The sequence below is a fragment of the Ovis aries genome, chromosome 2, assembly GCF_016772045.2.
Source record: "Ovis aries strain OAR_USU_Benz2616 breed Rambouillet chromosome 2, ARS-UI_Ramb_v3.0, whole genome shotgun sequence".
In the NCBI taxonomy this organism is placed as follows: domain Eukaryota; kingdom Metazoa; phylum Chordata; class Mammalia; order Artiodactyla; family Bovidae; genus Ovis; species Ovis aries.
Genome location: NC_056055.1, coordinates 112,442,676 through 112,454,036, shown reverse-complemented (window position 1 = coordinate 112,454,036; position 11,361 = coordinate 112,442,676). Strand labels below are relative to the sequence as shown.

Here is an 11,361-nt window from a genome sequence, read left to right as displayed (position 1 = left end):
AGAATGGGAAAGACTAGAGATCTCTTCAAGAAAATTAGAGATACCAAGGGTACATTTCATGCAAAGATGGGCTCGATAAAGGACAGAAATGGTATGGACCTAACAGAAGCAGAAGATATTAAGAAGATGTGGCAAGAATACATGGAAGAACTGTACAAAAAAGATCTTCACAACCCAGATAGTCATGATGATGTGATCACTAATCTAGAGCCAGACATCTTGGAAAGTGAAGTCAAGTGGGCCTTAGAAAGCATCACTACGAACAAAAGCTAGTGGAGGTGATGGAATTCCAGTTGAGCTATTTCAAATCCTGAAAGATGATGCTGTGAAAGTGCTGCACTCAATATGCCAGCAAATTTGGAAAACTCAGCAGTGGCCACAGCACTGCAAAAGGTCAGTTTTCATTCCAATTCTAAAGAAAGGCAATGCCAAAGAATGCTCAAACTACCGCACAATTGCACTCATCTCACATGCTAGTAAAGTAATGCTCAAAATTCTCCAAGCCAGGATTCAGCAATATGTAACCGTGAACTCCCTGATGTTCAAGCTTGTTTTAGAAAAGGCAGAGTAACCAGAGATCAAATGGCCAACATCCACTGGATCATGGAAAAAGCAAGAGAGTTCCAGAAAAACATCTATTTCTGCTTTATTGACTATGCCAAAGCCTTTGACTGTGTGGATCACAATAAACTGTGGAAAATTCTGAAAGAGATGGGAATACCAGACCACCTAACCTGCCTCTTGAGAAATCTGTATGCAGGTCAGGAAGCAACAGTTAGAACTGGACATGGAACAACAGACTGGTTCCAAATAGGAAAAGGAGTACATCAAGGCTGTATATTGTCACCCTGCTTATTTAACTTCTATGCAGAGTACATCATGAGAAACACTGGACTGGAAGAAACACAAGCTGGAATCAAGATTGCCGGGAGAAATATCAATAACCTCAGATATGCAGATGATACCACCCTTACGGCAGAAAGTGAAGAGGAACTAAAAAGCCTCTTGATGAAAGTGAAAGAGGAGAGTGAAAAGTTAGCTTAAAGCTCAACATTCAGAAAATGAAGATCATGGCATCTTGTCCCATCACTTCATGAGAAATAGATGGGGAAACAGTAGAAACAGTGTCAGACTTTATTTTTCTGGGCTCCAAAATCACTGCAGATGGTGAGTGCAGCCATGAAATTAAAAGATGCTTACTCCTTGGAAGAAAAGTTATGACCAACCTAGATAGCATATTCAAAAGCAGAGACATTACTTTGCCGACTAAGGTCCGTCTAGTCAAGGCTATGGTTTTCCTGTGGTCATGTATGGATGTGAGAGTTGGACTGTGAAGAAGGCTGAGTGCCGAAGAATTGATGCGTTTGAACTGTGGTGTTGGAGAAGACTCTTGAGAGTCCCTTGGACTGCAAGGAGATCCAACCAGTCCATTCTGAAGGAGATCAGCCCTGGGATTTCTTTGGGAGGAATGATGCTAAAGCTGAAACTCCAGTACTTTGGCCACCTCATGCGGACAGTTGACTCATTGGAAAAGGCTCTGATGCTGGGAGGGATTGGGGGCAGGAGGAGAAGGGGACAACCGAGGATGAGATGGCTGGATGGCATCACTGACTCGATGGACATGAGTCTGAGTAAACTCCGGGAGATGGTGATGGACAGGGAGGCCTGGTGTGCTGCGATTCATGGGGTCGCAAAGAGTTGGACACGACTGAGCGACTGAACTGAACTGATAGTCCCCAAATGTCTCAGAATAAGCATGGTGTATCTCAGCTCACTAAATGGATGTTGCGGAATCTCATGTATACAAACGTAACAGAAGGCATCAATACCTGTCGGAAGTTTAAGGCATCCAAAAAAAGAAAAGGAATATTCTGTAAAAACAACTGACTCACATGGCATGGCATATTAACTCCCAAAGCAAGAGTTGACGTAGCTGTTTTCATCTGTGAATGAGGATAAAACAAAACAAAAAACAAATAGAAAAATAAATTTAACATAGAAAACACAGCTGTATAGGAAGGCATTGAGTATTAACTGAATTAGACCCTCTGAAATCATTTTTGTTATATAAAAGTCCAGAGAGTAGCCAATGTAACCAAAACTGCAAACTTTACATTTTCATTTGAAATAGGTATGTCTTACTAGGATTTCCTTTCTTTTTAATGTTTTTCCACAATATTACAATTATCTATCACTTTTAGTTTACAAAAAGATATGAAACCAAAGCCACTCAGTAAGCATTCAATTTTTGCATAAATAAAAGCAATAGGTTATAAAAGGAGTATTGATTGTACATTAAAAGATTTCTAGGGCTTCCGTCGTGGCTCATTGGTAATGAATCCACCTGCGAATGCAGGAGACACAGGTTTGATCCCTGATCCAGGAAGATCCCACATGCTGCGGAGCAAGTAAGCCTGGGTGCCACAGCTACTGCGCCCACACAGCCTAGAGCCCGTGCTCACAACAGGAGAAGCCCGCAAGCTGCAGGTGGGCAGAAGCCCGAGCAGCAACAGAGACCCCGCACAGCCAAAGCAAAAATGAAGAAGTAAGATTCCCAAGGCAAGCAAAGAGTAGGAGATAAAATCCGAGGCATGACAGGGGTCAGGTCGCATCGAGCATGAAGAGCACTACTCTGAGGAGCTTAGACTGTAAGAGAAGCAGAGTAGACGAGTTCATGCATATTTCCACTCTTGCTTTGGCTGCTCTGAACTACTCTTAAGAAGTGGGTGAGTGGAAGCTGAATAATCTGAAGGAGGTTTTTAGATGATTCCAGGTAAGATGTGATGGCATCAGAAGAGATAAGATATAGGAAAAAGGATATTTCCTGAGGCTTTTGCTTTCCTACCTCTATTTGAAAATACTATTTTGACTCACATTTTTTAGAAGAACCTGAAGCCACCAGCTGGACTCTGCCATATGCCTACCTTGCTCCAGACTTAACAAAGGTTGTTCATGCCCTCTCTTGTCTCTATCTTCCCGTCACTGTGGCGATACATTTTCCTCGAAGCACTAGCTGACCTGCACCGCCTCTGTCTGCCTGTGTAGGGTTTTATTGATCAACTCTGTATTTTCCTGTTCCCATTATGGTTTCTTCTTTATACATCTTGACCTTGTGTTATCATGTAAAAACACTAAATTACTATACCTTCCTAATGGTGGTACCATCCATCCCTGAAGTAATGATTTTACCTTAAAATATATTTTATTTCATATAAGCATCAGCTTATTTTGGTTATTACTGAATCAGCTTTCTTTTGGTTATTATTGCACTTTTCCCTTTCAATTCCTTTCCCCTTATGTTTTAATGCGCACCGTATAATCAATACCTGCTTGGGTATTTTGGTAACCAAGTTCAAAATATTGTCCTGTTAATTAGAGTTATACACATCCAATATATTTAACATAATTGTCCTATTTGATGATATACCTACCAGTTAATACTGTGCCTTTTATTTGTCCAGTGTTTTGAACCACTTTGCCTGCTTTCCTGATTCCTTTTCATTGATTCAGCTGTTTGTGCTGCCAGCTGCTTTTCCTCTTGGGTTTGGAAGTTACACTCTCAAATTCTGTTCTTTCAGTGGGCTCTGACAAATGTACGCAATCCATAGTAGTAAAATTCTAAAACTGACCAGTAATTTTACCCTTCCTTTGGGCATTACCTCCAACAACTCCCACTTCTGATATATACACTATTGGGACACATTTTCCCTCTTTTTCTTTTGTGGGTTCCAGCGTCCTCCCGCTGATGGCTGTTCAACAGCTGGCTGATTCTGGTGCTCTCGCAGGAAGAAATAAGCGCAGGTCCTTCTGCTCTGCCATCTTCAACAGGAAGCCTCTCTTTTTTGTGTGTGTGCTCTTTTAAAACTGTTATTCAGATATTAATAATTTTAATCTAAGCATTTTCTAGAGTCATTCTTTTATGTAATTTTGACCACACTGTAGGAAAATGAAAGCTGTAACAAAGGCACCACAATGATGTAAGATGTGAGTAATGTGGGGAGCTGGGGGGTGAGGTGGGTGGCAAATAGGAAACTCTCTGACCTACACTCACAGCTCTACTTTTTAACCAAAATACTCAACATCAGTCACAACAAATAGACCCATCCTGGAGGGAAAAATAGCAATATAATTCTATAGCCTTAATAATACTTTTGCCCTCTGAAACAGTCATTTCAATAATGAGAAATGCTGATATAAATGTATAAACCAGAAAATGTCAAGAAAATGTCTAAGTAGAGTATATGTGTGTGTGTGTGTTACGATGCACTTAAAAGATGTTGATTATGTAATGTTCATTAATAATTCACTTGATTACATTTGCGTGCTCAGTTGCTCAGTTGTATCCAACTCTTTGCAGCCCGCCAGGCTCCTCTATCCATGGGATTTCCCACACAAGAATACTGGAGTGTGTTGCCATTTCCTTCTCCAGGGGATCTTCCCGACCCAAGGATCGAACCCAAGCCTGTTGCATTGGCGGGCAGATTCTTTACTGCTGAGCCACCTGAGAAGCTCAAAGGTAAAGCAGACAGGATCCCAAATTGCACATGCTTTGTATATGAACTATGTAAAAATGTATTAAGAAAACAAAATAAAAATGCTGAGTGTTGGCAGAGCATCCTGGTAAGTGGAGGGACCTGGGGGAGAGAGAGGTGATGTCAGGGCACATTTCCCTATAAGCTATCAGGGGACATTCAGTCCAAGGGGTGAAGACAGTGCTTCTAGGAAAGTTATCCTCAAAGTTCACCAACCTTGATGTGCTTCAGCCTGAAGAGCGTCTCCACCTTTTGTCCCTGCCTAATCTCCATCAACCCATGATGGTACCTGCTGCCCCGCTGTAACAGACCACACAGTTTCTAGCCTCTTCTCGTCTCCCACAGTCTGCGTAAGATCTTCATTAAAGTCTGAAACATCAAAGAGTCAGAGATATCAAATTAAAGTTTTCATTCTGTTACTTAACAATGATTAAAACAGTGCTCAGAAATACACCTGAAAGCATCAGAGAAGACGAACATTGCATTCTGGCTCTTATTTCTCTTGAGTAGATTAGGAGACTGTAGCGCTAGACAGTCCTCTTACAAGGAGCAGTTGTGTTTGGGGCAGAACCCGCAGGTGGTGGACTAGAAATGCCATCTACAAACCAAGGACACAGGCCCTCACGGACTTGGAAGGAGCAGACCACACCAACACCCTGATCCCTGACTTCCACGCTCCAGACCTCTGAGAAAGCAAATTCCTATTGTTTAAGCTGCTTAGGCTATGGTTGTGTCACTGGGGCAGCCCCAGCCACACAATTAACACACACACCCCAAATGTAGTCCCATCCTTTCCTCCTACCTGACTGTCCACAACCGAGTGCTCAGTGTAAATGCAGTCCGGAGGAACTCCGTAATGCTTCCCAAGGCTTTTCTTCATTTCACTTATTTCAGCCTCCCACAAAGTCACTCTCTCCAATCTTGCCCTGGAATTTGAATTTTAAAAACTGAATATAAAATATCAGGAATAGCAGTAACTATATTGCTTGTATTTTTTTTAAGTTTCTTTCTTTTTGTTTTTTTGAGTTTGAGGTTACGCCTGTCAATGCCAGGTGAAAAGAATGCCAAGTAACTCAAACCTAAAATGTACTTGTCTTATTAGAGCACATTTATCAGGCTTTAATTACCCAGATTTATCAGCTTACTATTTAAATATATTTTAAGTATAAGCATTCATATGGATTCAACAGGAATTAGCAAAAATTCTGAACTATCCCATCCCTCAGGCTAACTAAAGCTTTATTTATTTTCTATCTCCAGTTTTTGACATCAAATTTGACAGAAAAATTCAATTTTCCTAAAAACTGCATACAAATTCAAATGCTTCACAGTTGAAGAAGTATAGAAAATTGTATCTGCTAGACTCTCATTCTAACATACACTGTGCAGATATTCTAGAGGTGCCAAGATCAGCCTTGAGATGAGCTGGGGTCTGTTTCCATCAGTAAGTCACCAGGAGACACAGGTGACAGCCTGTGCAGCCATTAGAGAGGCCTGAGTCAGCCCCGGGCAGCATGCAGGCTGAGGGATCACGTGCAGCCTTTTCAGACCCAAACCTATCCTCCACAATCACCTCATCTCAGAAATACACCTGGCAGTATCAGAAGAGACTAACATATTGCATTCTGGTTATTACTTCTCTCAAGAGTAGATAAGGACAAATGCTAGGAAAGAATCCTGAGTGCAGACGGGAATCTTGCAACTATTATAATGAAGTTTGTTTTCCAGGTTGCTTTACACATTAGAATGAAAAAAAAAAAAAAGGCATGACTCTACACATCTGTATACTTTACACTAAGACAATAAGAAGCTGAAGTTGAATGGTTCTGTGAAGACCTACAAGACCTTTTAGAACTAACACCCAAAAAAGATGTCCTTTTCATTATAGGGGACTGGAATGCAAAAGTAGGGAGTCGAGAAACACCTGGAGTAACAGGCAAATTTGGCCATGGAGTACAGAATGAAGCAGGGCAAAGGCTAATAGAGTTTTGCCAAAAGAACGCACTGATCATAGCAAACACCCTCTTCCAACAACACAAGAGAAGGCTCTACACATGGACATCACCAGATGGTCAACATCAAAACCAGATTGATTATATTTCTTGCAGCCAAAGATGGAGAAGCTCTATACAGTCAACAAAAACAAGACCAGGAGCTGACTGTGGCTCAGATCATGAACTCCTTATTGCCAAATGCAGACTTAAATTGAAGAAAGCGGGGAAAACCACTAGACCATTAAAGAATGACCTAAATCAAATCCCTTATGATTATACAGTGGAAGCGAGAAATAGATTTAAGGGACTAGATCTGATAGATAGAGTGCCTGATGACCTATGGACTGAGGTCCGTGACATTGTAGAGGAGACAAGGATCAAGACCATTCCCATGGAAAAGAAATGCAAAAAAGTAAACTGGCTGTCTGAGGAAGCCTTACAAATAGCTGTGAAAAGAAGAGAGGCGAAAAGCAAAGGAGAAAAGGAAAGATATAAGCATCTGAATGCAGAGTTCCAAAGAAAAGCAAGGAGAGATAAAAAAGCCCTCCTTAGTGATCAATGCGAATAAATAGAGGAAAACAACAGAATGGGAAAGACTAGAGATCTCTTCAAGAAAATAGAGATACCAAGGGAACATTTCATGCAAAGATGAGCTCGATAAAGGACAGAAATGGTCTGGACCTAACAGAAGCAGAAGATATTAAGAAGAGGTGGCAAGAATACACAGAAGAACTATACAAAAAAGATCTTCACAACCTAGATAATCATGATGCTGTGATCACTCACCTAGAGCCAGACATCCTGGAATGTGACGTCAAGTGGACCTTAGAAAGCATCACTACGAAAAAAGCTAGTGGAGATGATGGAATTCCAGTTGAGCTGTTTCAAATCCTGAAAGATGATACTGAGAAAGTGCTGCACTCAATATGCCAGCAAATTTGGAAAACTCAGCAGTGGCCATAGCACTGCAAAAGGTCAGTTTTCATTCCTATTCCAAAGAAAGGCAATGCCAAAGAATGCTCAAACTACCGCACAATTGCACTCATCTCACATGCTAGTAAAGTAATGCTCAAAATCGGCTTCAGCAATATGTGAACTGTGAACTTCCAGATGTTCCAGCCGGTTTTAGAAAAGGCAGAGGAACCAGAGATCAAATTGCCAACATCCGCTGGATCATGGATAAAGCAAGAGAGTTCCAGGAAAACATCTATTTCTGCTTTATTGACTATGTCAAAGCCTTTGACTGTGTGGATCATAATAAACTGTGGAAAATTCTGAAAGAGATGGGAATACCAGACCACCTGACCTGCCTCTTGAGAAATCTGTATGCAGGTCAGGAAGCAACAGTTAGAATTGGACATGGAAAAACAGACTGGTTCCAAATAGGAAAAGGAGTACATCAAGGCTGTATATTGTCATCCTGCTTATTTAACTTATCTGCAGTGTACATCATGAGAAACGCTGGGCTGGAAGAAGCACAAGCTGGAATCAAGATTGTCAGGAGAAATATCAATAACCTCAGATATGCAGATGACACCACTCTTATGGCAGAAAGTGAAGAGGAGCTAAAAAACCTGTTGATGAAAGTCAAAGAGGAGAGTGAAAAAGCTGGCTTAAAGCTCAACATTCAGAAAACTAAGATCAAGGCATCTGGTCCCATCACTTCATGGCAAATAGATGGGGAAACAGTGGAAACAGTGTCAGACTTTAATTTGGGGGGCTCTAAAGTCACTGCAGATGGTGACTGCAGCCATAAAATTAAAAGACGCTTACTCCTTGGAAGGAAAGTTATGACCAACATAGATAGCATATTAAAAACAGAGACATTACTTTGCCAACAAAGGTCCATCTAGTCAAGGCTATGGTTTTTCCTGTGGTCATGTATGGATGTGAGAGTTGGACTGGGAAGAAAGCTGAGTGCCGAAGAATTGATGCTTTTGAACTGTGGTGTTGGAGAAGACTCTTGAGAGTCCCTTGGACTGCAAGGTGATCCAACCAGTCCATTCTGAAGGAGATCAGCCCTGGGTGTTCATTGGAAGGACTGATGCTGAAGCTGAAACTCCAGTACTTTGGCCACCTCACGCAAACAGTCGACTCATTGGAAAAGACCCTGATGCTTGGAGGGATTGGGGGCAGGAGGAGAAGGTGACGAAAGAGGATGAGATGGCTGGATGGCATCACCGACTCAATGGACATGAGTATGGGTAAACTCCGGGAGTGATGGACAGGGAGGCCTGGTGTGCTGCAAATCATGGGGTCGCAAAGAGTTAGACACAAGTGAGTGACTGAACTGAACTGGAGACAATAAAGGCACAAAAAAACTAAAATCATATTTCTTGAAAGTTATTCTAAAATGAGTCTAAGATGTTAGATAACTTGGCCTGACTAAGTTTTGATATTTTAGTGGCTATCGTTTATAAGTGGTTATCAACATTCACAAATTCCATTTTAAGCAAATTTGTAAACTTGCAATTTCTAAAAAAAACAAATTTATAATTTGCACTTCTGAGGAAAAGGAAGAAAAAAAGTGAATACAATGAAGAAAATTACTGTAAAATATTGTATACTTATTAAAATATTCAATGATCCTCACCTGGATGTCCCCCAGAAGTGCAGTACAATTAACTGGATGCGACATAAAGAGGGAAAGAAGCCACACTGTCATAAATGAAAGCTGGAATTATAAAAACAGCTGAAACATTCATTGATTAAGGACTTAACACCACAATTCAACTAGAAATACTCCACTGTTCATAATTTCTCCTCTGAACCTTTACTGCCTTAGACAGGTTTCTTCTTCAAAGTTTCCTTCTTTTTTCAGAATTTGGGTCGTTATGAATAGTTTGCTTCTTTATCAAATCAGAAAAAATGCATAAAGCTGATATTTCCATTAAGTGAATATTGTGTCTAGATTGAAAATACATGCGAATTCTTGATAACAGGATGTCCACAGCACCCCAGAGCTGTCTGCATCAGTCAGCAGAGTCTCTAGCAGCAAGAACACTTGTGGGTGATAATGATCACCTCTCATCTCATTTAAATTTTTTTTTATATATATACATTGACATGAATCCACCACGGGTGTACATGCGATCCCAAACATGAACCCCCTCCCACCTCCCTCCCCACAACATCCCTCTGGGTCATCCCCGTGCACCAGCCCCAAGCATGCTGTATCCTGCATTGGACATAGACTGGTGATTTGATTCTTACATGACAGTATACATGTTTCAATGCCATTCTCCCAAATCATCCCACCCTCTCCCTCTCCCTCTGAGTCCAGAAGTCCGCTATACACCTCTGTGTCTTTTTGCTGTCTTACATACAGGGTCGTCATTGCCATCTTTCTAAATTCCATATATATGTGTCAGTATACTGTATTGGTGTTTTTCTTTCTGGCTTACTTCACTCTGTATAATCGGCTCCAGTTTTATCCATCTCATCAGAACTGATTTAAATGTATTCTTTTTAACGGCTGAGTAATACTCCATTGTGTATATGTACCACAGCTTTCTTATCCATTCATCTGCTGATGGATATCTAGGTTGTTTCCATGTCCTGGCTATTATAAACATTGCTGTGATGAACATTGGGGTACATGTGTCTCTTTCAATTCTGGTTTCCTCGGTGTGTATGCCCAGCAGTGGGATTGCTGGGTCATAAGGTAGTTCTATTTGCAATTTTTTAAGGAATCTCCACACTGTTTTCCACAGTGGTTGTACTAGTTTGCATTCCTACCAACAGTGTAGGAGGGTTCCCTTTCTCCACACCCTCTCCAGCATTTATTGCTTGCAGATTTTTGGATCACAGCCATTCTGACTGGTGTGAAATGGTACCTCATTGTGGTTTTGATTTGCATTTCTCTGATAATGAGTGATGTTGAGCATCTTTTCATGTGTTTGTTAGCCATCCGTATGTCTTCTTTGGAGAAATGTCTATTTAGTTCTTTGGCCCATTTTTGGATTGGGTCGTTTATTTTTCTGGAATTGAGCTGCATAAGTTGCTTGTATATTTTTGAGATTAGTTGTTTGTCAGTTGCTTCATTTGCTATTATTTTCTCCCATTCAGAAGGCTGTCTTTTCACCTTGCTTATAGTTTCCTTTGTTGTGCAGAAGCTTTTAATTTTAATTAGATCCCATTTGTTTATTTTTGCTTTTATTTCCAGAATTCTGGGAGGTGGATCATAGAGGATCCTGCTGTGATTTATGTCGGAGAGTGTTTTGCCTATGTTCTCCTCTAGGAGTTTTATAGTTTCTGGTCTTACATTTAGATCTTTAATCCATTTTGAGTTTATTTTCGTGTGCAGTGTTAGAAAGTGATCTAGTTTCATTCTTTTACAAGTGGTTGACCAGTTTTCCCAGCACCACTTGTTAAAGAGATTGTCTTTACTCCATTGTATATTCTTGCCTCCTCTGTCAAAGATAAGGTGTCCATATGTGTGTGGATTTATCTCTGGGCTCATTTAAATTTAAATCCCATTTTAAAATGATGAAATGAAAATATCAGGCACACCATAAAATAATTTAGCTAACTTCAGTTCGGTTCATTCGCTCAGTCACGTCTGACTCTTTGCGACCCTATGAACCTCAGGATGCCAGGCCTCCCTGTCCATCACCAACTCCCAGAGTTCACCCAAACTCATGTCCATTGTGTCGGTTATGCCATCCAGCAACTGAACTGAACTGAATCCAGCTTGAAACCATGACTCCTAGAGGCCTGAAGAAAAGCTATTAGAAGACTAAAGTCTGAAAAGGCCAACAGCTGCTGTCACGACCAAGGAGACGATGGAAGGAAGGTGGAGGGAAGAATGCACAGCCAGTGGAAGGAAGACACAC

At 40.9% G+C, this 11,361-nt stretch overlaps 1 long non-coding RNA gene across 1 annotated transcript; it reads right to left on the bottom strand.

Moving 5' to 3' along the window:
- Positions 1–3,087: 3,087 nt before the first annotated feature.
- Positions 3,088–11,099, bottom strand: LOC132659188 (uncharacterized). Its single transcript, XR_009599262.1, has 2 exons — positions 5,335–11,099; positions 3,088–4,901 (listed from the first exon to the last, which is right to left on the bottom strand). It is a non-coding gene; the product is annotated as an uncharacterized LOC132659188 (long non-coding RNA).
- Positions 11,100–11,361: the final 262 nt, after the last annotated feature.